Source organism: Callionymus lyra, chromosome 11 (genome assembly GCF_982586985.1).
Source record: "Callionymus lyra chromosome 11, fCalLyr1.hap1.1, whole genome shotgun sequence".
Lineage (NCBI taxonomy): Eukaryota > Metazoa > Chordata > Actinopteri > Syngnathiformes > Callionymidae > Callionymus > Callionymus lyra.
The window spans coordinates 27,806,964-27,822,678 of record NC_141828.1 but is presented as its reverse complement, the minus strand read 5'-3'; positions in this window follow the sequence as shown (position 1 = coordinate 27,822,678).

The window sequence follows — 15,715 nt, the reverse complement described above, 5'->3', positions numbered from 1 at the left end:
GATTTGAGGTCGTTAAAGTGATAGTTCACTCAAATTTAAAACTTCACTCATTGTCTACTTACCCTCATGTCGACTCAGGGTTGGGAGTTATCCGTCCTTTTTCAGTTTTTTAGAGCAGAGACAAAAATGTACATCCATTTTAATGAATTGTTCAGAAAATGTCTATAGTTTATGCTTGTTTGTGGAAGACGTTACTAATGGCCTAGTCAAAGCCCAGACCTCAATCCAATAGAAAATTTGTGGTCAGACTAAAAGATTGATGTTCACAGGTGCAGACCATCCAACTTGAAGGAGCTGGAGCAGTTTTGCAGGGGGAAATGGCAAAATTCCTAGTGGTAAGATGTGGCAAGCTCACAGAGACTTATTCAAAGCGACTTTTAGATGAGATTTTGCAAAAGGTGCTTCTACAAAGTATTGACTTTTGGGGGCTAAATATTATGCAAAATTAATGTTTCTGTTATTTTGTCCTGTTTGTTGTTTTATTCACAGTAAAACAAATTAAAGTAAAACATGTAAGTTACATCACAAATCCTCAGACAATCGTTCTGTCAAATTATTTAGTGAGATCAGTCCTCTTGAAGAACAAGGCAACGAAGGGGAAGTAAACACTTGGATATTATCCTCTGAGTCGTGTCTTTGCCTCACATGTACCCGAATAACGTCTGTCATTGTTCCTCAGAACTTAGGTAATGGTTTTATTTACTCTCCATCACCACAGTTGTGTTTACATGTTTCTTCTTGTTTGTAGGTCGAGAAAGATCAGAGTCTGAACGCTGCAGCAAGAATATTATCTTAAAGCTGCAGGATCAATCCTAAAACAACTCCCAGCATTGCACTGTCACCACCGAGCAACTTCACACCCGATGTTTGCTAGATTTATGTTGTTCTGCTGCAACAAGAGGTTTCTGAAAAGTGTTTGCCCAGCATCGCTCTTGTATTCTGCTGCCACAGCACTCCTCGCCTAAATGGATACATTTCTCTGCTGTTGTGTTTGCTCACACAGGTACACAATGGCAGGTACACACACAAATAAAAGCCGTTGACGAACACGAGGTACAAATGCAAATATGCAAACACAGGATGACAAACATATTGTGAGGCAACACAGCAAAGTCAGCGTGACACACAAACATGCTGCACATATAGATGTCAGCACTTGTACTTGTTTAATCCCACCCTTAAATCATTGAGTGGTAGGTCAGAAACACTAGCCGGCCCATCTGTATTCCAGCGTGTGCGTGACCAGCACTCTAACTGATAAGCTTGGTCCACAGACGAGCCAGATGAGGAGCAGAGCACCGTGGTGCTGCTACCTCACTCTGCCTTTTGTTATTCTCCACCTCCAGCCCTCGACTGCTCTCTGACTCTGCCAGAAGCCGGCTGGTCGTCCCCGTACTGTGGTCGGTGTTTTATTTCGACATGAATGTTGCTTATTAGAGACGCTTCTGATGGAGTGTGACTATCAGCTGCTTCATTTAGACCCAAGAAAAACACGTTTTTCATGCATCATAATTTGACCAGGATAAATAATTAATGTCATTTAATAGCAAATATGCCTCATTTATTATTTCTTTAGTGCTGGGAACTTGCCTGACACAGCAAAGAAAGATCATTTATGATTTAGGACGCACAGTTATTATTGTTTGTACTATCAAAAGGTTTTACAAATATGAATGTGTACCTGTACCTTGATCCGCAAATGAGTAACCACATTTACAAATGCATAACTCGATTTACAAATGTGTTACTTCATTTACAAATGTGTAACCCTATTTACAATGTGTTACTTGATTTACCAGATAACGGATAATTCGAGAAAATCCTAAACTCTATTTTTCTTTTTCAAATGTGTAACTCCATTCACAAATCTGTAAATAAATTTACAAATGTGTAACTCCATTCACAAATGTTTTACTCTATTCACAAATGTGTAACTCATTTATAAATGTGTAACTCCATTCACAAATGTGTAACTAGATTTGCAAATGTATAACTCTATTCACAAGTGCGTTATTCCATTTGCAAATGTGTAACTCAATTTAAAAGCGTGTAACTCCATCCAAAAATATGTTACTCCATTTACAAATGTGTTACTCCATTCACAAATGTGTAACTCCATTTACAATTGTAACTAGATTAGCATATATGTAATTTTGATTAAATGTCTGCACATATCTCAAACATAGATAAGTCAAGAATCACACACAAGGTCTGAAACACACACAACTTACAAACAATGAAATAAATTGTCTCTCTTTACACAACAGACACACAGACATGTTGCTGACTGTGCTGCTGTGACTATGATTAATGTGACACGTGATTTGTCTTAGCTGTATAAATCAATTTACAAATGTGTAACTCAATTTACAAATGCATAACCCTAATAAGAATGCATAACTGAATTTATCAACAGATCATTTGATTTAAAAATCGAACAATTTTTTTTTACAAATGTGTAGCTCCATTTACAAATGTGTAACTCCATTAAAAAAGACCAACTTCACAAATGCGTAACTCCATTTGCAAATATGTAACTCCATTCAAAAATGTGTTTCTAGATAAGCATACAGTGGGTACGGAAAATAATCAGACCACTTTCGATTTTTCACTCTTTGTTTCATTGCAGCTATTTGCTAAAAAGTTCAGTTTTTTCCTCATTAATGTACACTCAGCAGCCCATTTGGCAGAAAAAACAGAAACATAGAAATCTTTGCAAATTTATTAAAAAGGGAAACTGAATCATCACATGGTCATAATTATTCAGACCCTTTGCTCATATTTAACTCGGGTCTTGTCCATTTCTTCTGATCCTCCTTGAGATGGTTCTACTTCTTCATTGGAGTCCAGCTGTGTTTCATTAAACTGATTGGACTTGATTGGGAAAGAAACACACCTGTCTATATAACTCTATACAGATACAGATACAGCTAACCATACATGTCAAGTAAATAAGAATCATAAAGGTCGAAGGAACTGCCCGAAGAGCTCAGAGACAAAATTGTGGCAATGACAGATCTGGCCAAGGTTACAGAAGAATTTCTGGAGCACTCAAGGTTCCTAAGAGCACAGTGGCCTCCATAATCCTTAAATGAGAAGTTTGGGACGACCAGCACTCTCCCAGGTACTGGCCGTTCAGCTAAACTGAGAAGGGAGAAGAGCCTTGGGAGAGGTAAATAAGAACCCAAAGATCACCGTGGCTGAGCTCCAGAGAAGCAGTTGGGAGATGGGAGAAAGTTTACGAAGGTCAACGATCACTGCAGCCTCCACCAATCGGGGCTTTATGGCAGAGTGGCCCGACGGAAGCCTCTCGTCAACGTAAGACATATGAAAGCCTGCATAGAGTTTGCCAGAAAACATGTTTTGGACTCCCAGACTATGAGAAATTCTCTGGTCTGATGAGACCAAGATTGGACTCTTTGGCCTCAATTCTAAGAGGTATGTGTGAAGAAAACCAGGCACTGCTCATCACCTGCCCAACCCTATCCCAACAGTGAAGCATGGTGGTGGCAGCATCATGCTCTGGGGTGTTTTTCAGCTGCAGGGACAGGAAGACTGGTTGCAATTGAACTAAAGATGGCCAAGTACAGAGCTATCCTGGAAGAAAACCTTTTCCAGAGTTCTCAGGACCTCAGACTGGGCCGAAGGTTCACCTTCCAACAAGATAATGACCCTAAACACACAACTAAAATATATACCATTCTTGAATGCCAGCCAGAGCCCTGAACTAAACCCAATTGAGCATTTCTGGAGAGACCTGAAAATGGCTGTCCAACATTCCAACCTAAGAGAACTGGAGAGGTTCTGCAAGGAATAATGGCAGATTTGAAAGGGGGCTGATTACTTTCCGTACCCACTGTATGTCATTTTGAATAAATGTGCACAAATCTCAAACAAGTCAAGAATCACACACAAGTTCTGAAACAAATCAACAAATCATCTCTCTTCACACACCTGTTGCCACAGATCTGTGATTCAATTGTGTGTCACATGACTTGTCTGTCAATTGATCACTTCTTGTGATGACACAGTCCCGCCAGCGGGTAGAAGCCTCTATTAAGCTGGACGAAACAGAACATTTTTGCAATGTGCAAGAAACCTCCATGAAGCGGGTCAACGAATTTGAAAATAAAACTTTCGATACAGCTTTGATGGCATACGACTCATAATGAAACCATTACTTTCCATCGTGGCTCTGAGGTCTGATAACCATGATCTCACCATTCATGTCTATCCAGCTGCACCAGGCGACAGCATCGTCACAACAAATGATACATTTACGATACATTTACAGACAAACATGACACTCACTTCCGCTTCCGGTGAGCCTTTGATCGGCTGCTTGAAACGTAAGCTCCTGCAATAATTGCCAAAAATAGTCGTTTTAACGACTACTTGTCCGGATTTTATGCTCATATCACTTAAGATATGTCTCAAGCATATCGGATCTATGATCGTGATGCTCTTCTCAACATCAGAGAGTCGATGGAGGACTTCACTCGCGACAGTTACCAACGTCCGGTGAACGTGTTTCCGGCTCCGCTTCTCATCGACTCGGACTCTGTGGAATATCGTTTGATCTCTCGAGTACCGGGCGATTTCCACAAGGGATCGAGTCGGGCTGGAGTACAGGTCAGGATGAGACGTGCAGTTGCGATCGCTCGGAACAACTCTGACGTCATCGAACGTCATCGATGTTTGATCGACATTCCTCTCACTGTGTGTGACGACACATCAGCGCTGCCGTCTGTCCAGACCTCAACGAAAGGTGGTAAGATTTTTTCATTTCCTCTCTTTAATTCGACTTTTACAACCGAGTTGAACTTCAGTGACAGCTGGTACCCACGTGACCGCTGTTCGCTTCAAAAGATCCCGCTCTGCGCGCCTGTCAGTGACGCGGCGTCGTCAGTGACGTCATCGGTGCTGAATGTGGTGCTTCTTAATGTTCGCTCCATTACTAATCAATCCTTTATTCTTAATGATCTTTTCACAAGAGTTAATTTGGATTTATTATGTCTTTCTGAGACTTGGCAGAGAGAGGAAGAGTTTATTCATCTGAACGAACTCTGTCCAGTAGGGAGCGCTGTCCTCGGGAAGCCTCGCCTCTCTGGTCGTGGAGGAGGTCTTGCTACTGTTTTTAGGGAGAGTTGTTCTTGCAAAGTGATTCAGACACAGGAATTCACTTCTTTTGAGTCTCAGATGATCTTGGTTGGTTCTACAAGACCTTTCTATTGTGTGTCAATCTACCGTCCGCCTGGTCCTGCGGCGGTGTTCTTGAAAGACTTTAGTGACTTCTTATCTTCCATTATTCAGATGGAATCTGTTCTTATTCTTGGAGACTTTAATCTTCATGTTGATGACGTCACATCTTGTTCTGCTAAAGAACTTTTAACTTTAACTGAAGCCTTTAATTTTGAGCAACATGTTTCTGAACCCACTCATCAAAAAGGCCACATTTTAGACTTAGTTTTTACTCTTGGCCTAAACATTTCTAATGTATCTGTACATGATGTCCATCTGAGTGATCATTCTCTTGTCTTGTTCAACCTGGACTTCATCCCTGAACCTAAGCCTTTGAAAGTTAGGTCTCAGAGGCGTGTCATCTCAGCCGATACTGCAGACAGTTTTTCTGCTATGTTTGACCGTCTTTCCTTTGATGACTGTCCAGATGTGGACAGTTTGATTCACTGTTACACTGATCATTGTGTTGAAATACTGGATCAAGTGGCACCTGTTAAATCGAACTTGAAAATTCAGAAAAAACGGTGCCCTTGGACAAATGAAGATCTCCTGAGTCTGAAGAGACTTTGTCGAAAGACTGAGCGTCTCTGGAAGTCTACTAAACTTGAGGTGCACAGACTTCACCTCAGGGATCTGTTGACTTCTTACAATGAGATGGTAGAAACTGCTAGATCTGATTACATCAGAAAACTGGTAGCAGAAAATAGGAAAAACCCCAAAGTTTTGTTTGACACGATTAATTCTCTCGTGTCTCCTGCTCCTCAAATCACGCCGGTCTTCTGTGAAGCTGACAGCAATGCATTGTTGAGATTTTTCATTGACAAAATTAAATTGATCAAAGAGAAAATCTCTCCCCCTTTGTTGGGAACCCCTACTGTCTCTGAGCCCATCTCCTCCTCTTGGTCATCCTTCACTGCTGTATCTTTGGGTGATATTTCAGCACTAGTGAACAAGATGAAACCCTCCTCTTGCTCAGATGACGTCCTTCCTTGTAGGCTTTTTATCAAAGTATTTGATGTAATTGGCCCCTGGGTTACCAATATGGTGAACCTCTCCCTTTCCACAGGGTTTTTTCCCAATGCATTTAAACATGCCATTGTGGAGCCTCTGCTCAAAAAACCAGGCTTAGACCCAACTGACCTCAGTAATTTCAGGCCTATTTCTAAGCTCCCTTTCTTGTCCAAGATCTTGGAGAAGGTGGTGTCTGAGCAGCTGTCTTTGTTCCTGGATCAGAGCGACATCCATGAGAAGTTTCCGTAAACATCACTCTACGGAGACAGCTTTATTGAAAGTGTCCAGTGACATCATGATGTCGGCTGACTCTGGTAAATTCACTGTTCTGGTTCTCTTGGATCTGTCGTCAGCCTTTGACACAGTTGATCACCAGATCCTGCTGAGAAGACTAAGGGATGAAGTGGGACTGTCTGGGTCTGTGTTAGAATGGTTCTCATCTTACCTTTCTGGGCGCAGTTTTAGTGTATCTGCCAATCAAATGAGGTCTGAATCGGCAGATCTGTTGTGTGGAGTCCCTCAAGGTTCTGTTCTGGGTCCTTTATTGTTTTTGCTGTACTTGATTCCCCTTGGTAAAATCATTCAGAGATTTCCAGATGTTTCTTATCACATTTTTGCTGATGACATCCAGCTCTACTGCTCTTTTGACCCAACTGAGCCCCAAAGGCTGAACAGCTTAGTCAATTGTTTGCTAGAAATCAAACAATGGCTGAGTGAAAACACTTTACAGCTTAATGTGGACAAAACTGAAACTCTGGTGATTGCTCCTGATGATAAGATTCCAGGGTTGAGTCAGTACTTGGGTGACTTAGGTCAGTCTGTCAAACTGAGCCTGAGAAACCTGGGTGTTGTATTTGATAAAGACATGTCTCTTGTTCAACACTGCAGAAAACTGACCAGAAACTGTTTCCTTCAACTGAGAAAAATCTCTAAATTTAGGAAAATGTTGTCACAACATGATCTGGAGCTTGTAATCCATGCGTTTGTTTCTTCTCGTCTGGACTATTGTAACAGTTTGTTTTCATGTCTTAACAAGAAGGAGCTGTCTCGTCTGCAGTTGATTCAGAACTCTGCAGCGAGAATTCTGACCTGCTCAAGTAGGAGAACTCACATTTCTCCGATCCTTAAAACTCTTCACTGGCTTCCAGTTTCTTTCAGGATCAACTTTAAAATTCTGGTTCTTACTTTCAGAGCTATTCATGGTCAGGCTCCTCCTTACATCACTGATCTGATCCAGCCTTACACCCCAGCTCGGTCTCTGAGGTCTGTGGATCAGAATCTACTTATGGTTCCACGCACACGGCTCAGGACCAGAGGAGAGAAATCTTTTCAGGCTGTTGCTCCTAAGCTTTGGAACAATCTTCCTCTCTCTTTGCGCTTGATGGAGTCTACTGACTCCTTTAAGAAACATCTTAAGACGTTTCTATTTGTTCAGGCTTTTCCTTGAATTTCTCGAACTCCTGTGTTGTTCTCGGTGTTGTCTTGATCTTTGAAGTATGTACTGTTTTGAGTATTGTTTTGATTGTTAAAGCGCTTTGTGACCCTGGTCTCGAAAAGCGCTATATAAATAAATATTACTTACTTACTTACTTACTTACACACACACACATATCCTTACCACAGTAGGATTATCACAAGTCATGTTATATAAGTTGTGCATATTTGTGAGTCTTCACTTGTCTTGTGAGATTTGTGCTCATTTATTCCAAATGACACATTTGTAAATGGACTTATGCATTTGCGGATCAGGTTAAGAATACACATACACCTGCGTAAAAACTTTCACACACTATTTCGAAACGATAATAATAATGTATTTAAAATGTTTCTGAATCAGTTTACCGTGTATTTTACTCAGTACAATGATGGATTATTGACACAGTGGACTCTGCTACTGACATCCTTTTCTTGCGACTCTTTCTTACCTTTTGATAGAAAAAGAGTCCATATTCAGAACCTTTTCTCTCCTTCATGTTGTCGCCCCCACTGCTTTAGTTTTCTGACCCCATTACACTGGTCCGCTTGATCTGCACTTGGTGTCCCAAAATCCTTCCAAATCCTCCTGACAAGAGCAGGAGTTCAAAAATAAATTGAATTTTTAATAATGTAATCACTTTTTTTTCTTATTTCTTATCTTCATAATTATCTTGTTTTAACTCTGTAACACTTGAAATAAAAAAAAAGTACAATAAAAGTAGATAAAAATCTATGATCACATCTCACTTTTCTTTCGTTTTCAGGTTCGGGTCGCAGGGAGGCTTTCCTCTCCCCAGCTAAATTGTCCAGCTCCTCCTGGGGGACCCAAGGCGACTCAGAGACATAGTCTCCCTAGCATGTCCTGGGTCTGCCCTGCGGTCTCCTAATGATGGAACATGAACACCTCACCAGGGAGTGTCCTAGAGGCATCCAGATCAAATTTTAACCTCGACTGACTCCTCTCAATGCTGAGGGGCAGCTGTTCTACTCTATCTCTAAAAGAGAACCCTGCCACCCTACATAGAAAACTCCTTTCAGCCCCTTGTTTCGGCAATCTTTTTCTTTCGGTCACTACCCACTATTTGTGACCATAGGTGAGGGTAGAGACTTAGATCCAGCAGTATACAGAGGACTTCACTTTATAACTTAGCTCTCTCTTCACCATTATGGATCGGTGCAGGGTCTTCATAACCACTAATGCCGCAGTTTATTATAATTAAAATCTATTATCTATTATTATTATTAGTCACATCATTTTTCTTACTTCGCTTTGTAACTTTGGTTAATTTGACTATTTTTTTTTAAATCTTGATTCTTGCATGTAAAGTGTAAAGCAGCATGAAACCAAATTTCCCATTTGCTTCCAAAAGAACACAAAAAAACACAAGTCGGCATAACTAACTCATTTTAATCACTGACTAATATAATTTTGATCACGAGATATGATTTTTTTAATTTTTTTTATTCTTCCTGTGACTTCTCCAGAGGTTCTTTAAACACTGCAAAACCTCGGTTCAAGGACATTCTGGTCAAAGAGGATATTAAATAAAGTAAATCTGTTTCCAAGTGCAACTATTTTTAAAATTACATCACTCTTTCTTTTATTTTAGATCTTTCGCCAACAGGAGACTTAGTGTTTTGTGTTAGTGAGATTAAGTTAGTTAGTTTGTTAAAAGCATTATGACTCTGCACTATAAAATGCAATCATCTTTGATATGCAAACTTTTCCGGCATCTTGAAAACCCATTAAGGATTCTCACAGTTTCAAGATAGTTCTTCTGCACAAGAAGCTGCAAACTTCACCATTTGTGTTTGGTGTAATTAATTCTCGGAGTCATTTAAAGAGGATCAATATTTGGCCTTTCAGTTTGCACCGCGTCAGACAGCAGCACTTGCAGAGAGCGGAGTTGAGGAGGAGGAAATGTGCCAAGATCCTCTTCCAATGAGATATTCGGCTTCATAGGGCAGTGGCTAAAAAGGAGAGAGATCGCCTTTGGGAATAGTTTGTATGCACTGAAGTGTGTTCTCTGTGCCAGTGAAAGAGTGTTGATCCTGAAAATAATTGTATTGTAAAACTTTTTATTTCATGTTAAAATGATTAAAACTGACTCTGACTCAATCAAGACACTTTTCGTAGAACTGCAACATGCAGCTCTGCTGGTTTCCTCACCTTTCAGAAAAATGCAATAATGGACTTGAAGATTGTTGGTGATTGTCGCCTACTAACAGTTGTGTTTGGGTGGCTGGTGGGGGAGCGGAGAACATTAAGGACGACTTGATGACTCGAGTGATAAACCATTTAGTTTTTGATGTCTGGCGGCGAAGGGTCTTCTTATATCTTCAGCATGGTATGAAGGTGATTATGGTGGGGAATTGGTTACAGAGTCAGGAGTTGTGACATGTAGAGATTGGCGGTGAGATGAGGAGACAACAGCAATCATGGATCCACAGATAAAAGACATGGGGTCTCATGTACTTAGAGGTTGTACGCACAAAAAACGTGCAGACATACTTTTCCACTTAAAAATTCATATGTATCAATATTGAAAATGGTGTGATCAAATAATTGAAATGTTCCGGGGCAGAGGTCACACTCGTTATGGGTGTTGGTTCCTGTCTTCTGCTTCCCCCCTGGGGTCTGGCCGGCTCTGTTTGCCCTTTTGTGCTCATCTTCAGGTGTTGTTGCCAAGCAGGCAGAAATGTTTATTCTATCGGTGACTTGACTCTAACCTCTAAGAGTTGAGCTTGTCAACTGAGTAACTCAAGTAATCAGTATGCATGTGTGTGTGTGTGTGTAGGTGTCAAAAGTTCCCCTGCCTTTAGCGGCAGAGTATCTTTTATTACTCTCTAACTTTATTTTGAATGATCTTTTAGCATTAATTTAATTATGGTGTACATATTTATAACCCTTTTAATCTAACAAATGTGCGACTGGTGCCCTGCGACAGATTAAAGCTGTTGTGAATGAATGAATGAATGAAATTTGCGACCGTTTTTAGTAGAAAATTCTCTTTGTCCATGAGGTCCCTGGTGTAGTTTGTTTGCTGATAAAGTGGTGAAAACAAGCCACTTGATTCAACATCTCAACCTGCAGGGTCGCAAGTCAGGGAAAAAAAATATTGAGGCAATTTGACTTTGCATAGCCACAACCATAATGGTACCAGCACCTTGTGTCTTTGTTTGACATCACTCCGGTAACATATTAACCAAAAAACCTATTCATTGACTTAAAGGTAACTTCATCTGTATCCAGGATCTTTGTTTAAAAGTTTGTATTATCATTAAATCTATTCAATCTCAAAATTAATTTTGGCTATCTTGGTCATCTTACCTAATTTTTGTTGGTTCTTTGTTTTGGGATTACTTCCAGGCATGGTTATCAAAATGATTACAATTCATTGACGGAGGCAAGGCACGGCTGGAGATCTTCCGGGTAGAGACGCTCCTTATCAATGGGAAGAACCCGCCATTTAATCATCCCCAGCCGCGCGCCTGCCAGTGTCTGTCAAGATAAAGCAAAGGAAAACATAAAAACGGAAAAAGACTATTAAAATAAAACAGGATGAGCAGAAACATGACACAAATAACGCATCAACGTCAGTTTAATTTTACTGGCTAGTGCACATTTTGTCTCTTGAGATTTCTCTTCTCGGCTGTCTCCTTCAGCCAGGACTGAAAAAAGGAATTCAATCTTCTGTGGGAATTGCTGAATCCTTTAGAAGTAAAATGTATAATGAAGCAGAGTCATTATCACCCACCCGGAGGCTGAGACCACCGATTTTTGTCTTATGTTCTAATAAAACCAGCCAATAAAGTTTTGTAAAACACCATGAAAAACTAACGATTCGAACTCCGTCTAGAACAGAAATTATTTAATGTGCTTTAGAGCTGGGAAATAAACCTTTAGTTTGAAAGGATAAGATCCTCTCCAAGCGAAGTGATTCAACACCGTCTCTCTGCAATCAAGGTGAAGACCAGATGACAGTAATATGTATTTCCCCATCTTGGGGAAGGAATTTTGGTGGCACTTATAAATAAGACTCCATCTAGGAGTGTTTCGTCTCTTCGGTTTCTCTACTGTGTGTGTTTTCATTACTGCCTGCAGTTCAACTGAGCTATCTGACCCGCACAAGTTGGTAAACTTTCTCATTCTCTCAGGATTATTTGGGATTTTCCTTACATCTGGTGACATTTAAACAAAAGCAGCTGGTCCCTCATAAGGTTGTTTGAGCACAGACAAACTTTCAAAGTCTCCCTTTCCTTTTTTCAGAGTCCAGTACTATATAATTGCTTCAAATGGCAATTGTCACGATCCGATCAGGGCAGGAGACCCAGATGCAGAAGAGTCAAAACATCCACGGAGGAATAGTTCAGAAAAAAGTCTTTAATAAATCCAAAGTGGTCCGTTATAGGAAAAATGGAACAAAAACAAAACAGGCACTCGGGACGAAGGCAGGGAACGGCTGGAGATCGGGGTCTCAACGGGAACTAAAACAAAAAGACAAAAGGACTCACGTGAGTAAATTAAAGCGCTGACAACGTCAGGAGTATCCACAGGATTATCAAAGTTCAGATCCAAGGCGAGGAGCGAGATCGAAAGGAAAGCCAACCTGGTCTGGAAATGCAATACTCTAGCGAGTGGTTCCGGGTAGAGACGCTCCTCTTCAATGGGAAGAATCCGCCACTCAATCATCCCCAGCCGTGCGCCTGCCAGCGTCTGTCAAAGGAAAGCACAGGACACATTTAAACGGAGAACCACCTTCAAAATAAAACAGGAAGAACATAAACATGACAGTACCCCCCCCCTCTAGGTAGCGCCTCCAGGCGTTCTACCTGGTCTTTCCGGGTGCTACCGGTAGAAGTTTCGGAGGAGGGAGAGGTCGAGGATGAGAGAGCGGGATATTAAAGAGCGTTCCTCTGGACTGTAACTCTCCCAGTCTACAAGATACTGGTAGCCCCGACCTCTGCTGCGAACTTCCAGGATCTTGTGAACTCTATAAGCGGGGTGATCGTCAATGATGAGTGGAGGAGGTGGATGCTCGGCTGGAGAACTAAGAGTTCTGGTGGTGACAGGCTTCAGGAGTGAGACGTGGAATGTAGGGTGGACCTTGAGCGACGGGGGAAGCTTGGGGCGCATGGCAGTGGGACTGATGATCCTCTCAATCTCAAAAGGCCCTACGAACCTCGGGGCCAGCTTACGTGATTCCACTGGAAGGGGGAGGTCCCGGGTGGAAAGCCAGACCCTCTGGCCAGGTGAGTAATCTGGAGCTGGCAGACGGTGCTTGTCAGCGAGACGTCGATTACGTGTGGCGGTGTGGGACAAGGCAGCTCTGGTATGGTGCCAGACAGACCGACAACGTCGTAGGTGGGCACGGATAGAGGGAACCGCTGCTTCCCTCTCCTGAGAGGGGAAGAGAGTTGGTTGGTAACCATAGGCAGCCATAAATGGTGACATCCCAGTGCCTGATGACGTCAGGGAATTATGAGCATACTCCACCCAGGGGATATGCTGACACCAGGAGGCGGGGTGACGAGCCGACACACAGCGAAGCGCGGACTCCAGGTCCTGGTTAGCCCGCTCCATCTGTTCATTACTTTGGGGATGTTAGCCTGACGAAAGATTAGGATTAGCCCTCAGGGACTTGCAGAAAGCTCTCCAGACTTGAGAGGAAAACTGAGGTCCACGACTAAAAACGTGTTGGACCAGCAGGTCCGCTGTCTCCAATGCGGACGGCAACTTGAACAGAGGGATGAAGTGCACCATCTTGGAAAAATGGTCTACCACAGTGAGGATTACCGTCATGCCCATAGAGGGAGGAAGACCAGTGATGAAGTCCACCGAGATGGCTGACAATCCAATCCGAGCTGCCACCGATGTACAAATGGAGGACAAATCGTCGACCAGGAAGCAGTGTAGCTTGAGTTTCCACAAAGAGGGATTCAGGCTCCTCTAATGAGGATGCCAATCAAATGAGGTCTGAATCGGCAGATCTGTTGTGTGGAGTCCCTCAAGGTTCTGTTCTGGGTCCTTTATTGTTTTTGCTGTACTTGATTCCCCTTGGTAAAATCATTCAGAGATTTCCAGATGTTTCTTATCACATTTTTGCTGATGACATCCAGCTCTACTGCTCTTTTGACCCAACTGAGCCCCAAAGGCTGAACAGCTTAGTCAATTGTTTGCTAGAAATCAAACAATGGCTGAGTGAAAACACTTTACAGCTTAATGTGGACAAAACTGAAACTCTGGTGATTGCTCCTGATGATACGATTCCAGGGTTGAGTCAGTACTTGGGTGACTTAGGTCAGTCTGTCAAACTGAGCCTGAGAAACCTGGGTGTTGTATTTGATAAAGACATGTCTCTTGTTCAACACTGTAGAAAACTGACCAGAAACTGTTTCCTTCAACTGAGAAAAATCTCTAAACTTAGGAAAATGCTGTCACAACATGATCTGGAGCTTGTAATCCATGTGTTTGTTTCTTCTCGTCTGGACTATTGTAACAGTTTGTTTTCATGTCTTAACAAGAAGGAGCTGTCTCGCCTGCAGTTGATTCAGAACTCTGCAGCGAGAATTCTGACCCGCTCTAGTAGAAGAACTCACATTTCTCCGGTCCTTAAAACTCTTCACTGGCTTCCAGTTTCTTTCAGGATCAACTTTAAAATTCTGGTTCTTACTTTCAGAGCTATTCATGGTCAGGCTCCTCCTTACATCAGTGATCTGATCCAGCCTTACACCCCAGCTCGGTCTCTGAGGTCTGTGGATCAGAATCTACTTATGGTTCCACGCACACGGCTCAGGACCAGAGGAGAGAAATCTTTTCAGGCTGTTGCTCCTAAGCTTTGGAACAATCTTCCTCTCTCTTTGCGCTTGATGGAGTCTACTGACTCCTTTAAGAAACATCTTAAGACGTTTCTATTTGTGCAGGCTTTTCCTTGAATTTCTCGAACTCCTGTGTTGTTCTCGGTGTTGTCTTGATCTTTGAAGTATGTACTGTTTTGAGTATTGTTTTGATTGTTAAAGCGCTTTGTGACCCTGGTCTGGAAAAGCGCTATATAAATATATATTACTTACTTACTTACTTACTCTAACTCATAGATGCAATGGTTGTCCTTGGACCATGCTTTACTAGCTGGTGAGCGAGTCGATGAGGCCTCCAAGATGTAAGCAGCCAGAGAGGAGCTAGCTTTCATAGCTGTAGCCGTGGAGATTGAATTCTGCCAGGATGGCTGTGCAAGATTTGCAGGTCTTTTGGTCCATAGCGACACCGGATAGTGAAAGAATCACTTGAGTAGAATCGTTGAATTGAATACAATTCGAGGTAACTGCGTGAAAAAGGTTGGCAGGAGCAGAGGGCCTATATAAGCCCCAGTTGGGCACACAGTAGCTTCCAATAAAAGACAAATTATTATCTGTGGCAGCACGGCAATATAGGGGATCATGCTGCAAGGATACGCGAAATGAAAACATTTTTTTCTTCTGCCATGATATGGACAAATTTATATCACGATAAAGATATTATACAATATAGATTTTCATGGAATAACTTGAAGACATACTGTGTAATATGCTACAGTAATTAATTAGTTTTTCTCCCTCTTAATTTTGGAACTATGTTGTTTTATGTCAAAATAAAGTACACAACTTTATTGAATAAAAGCGCCAACAAGTGGTAATGGTAACATTTGTTTTCTCACAAATGTGCAAACAAATAACTGAACCAACAACTACATATTAAAAGTGCTGATGCGCAGTCTTGAAGTATAATAACAAACCTAAACATTTAGTCTCATTAATGTGCAAATAAATATCAAAACCTACAAATATACAAACTGTGGTGATGAGCACCGTATTTCATCGAGATAAAAGTTGGAACTTGATCTATCTAGAAACTCAGAAAATGCCCTATTCAATTGTTTAACTTAATTTCAATGTGGGTCATAGTTTCTTTGCCTTCAAAAAACATTTAATTTTCTAGCTTCTAGTGAGT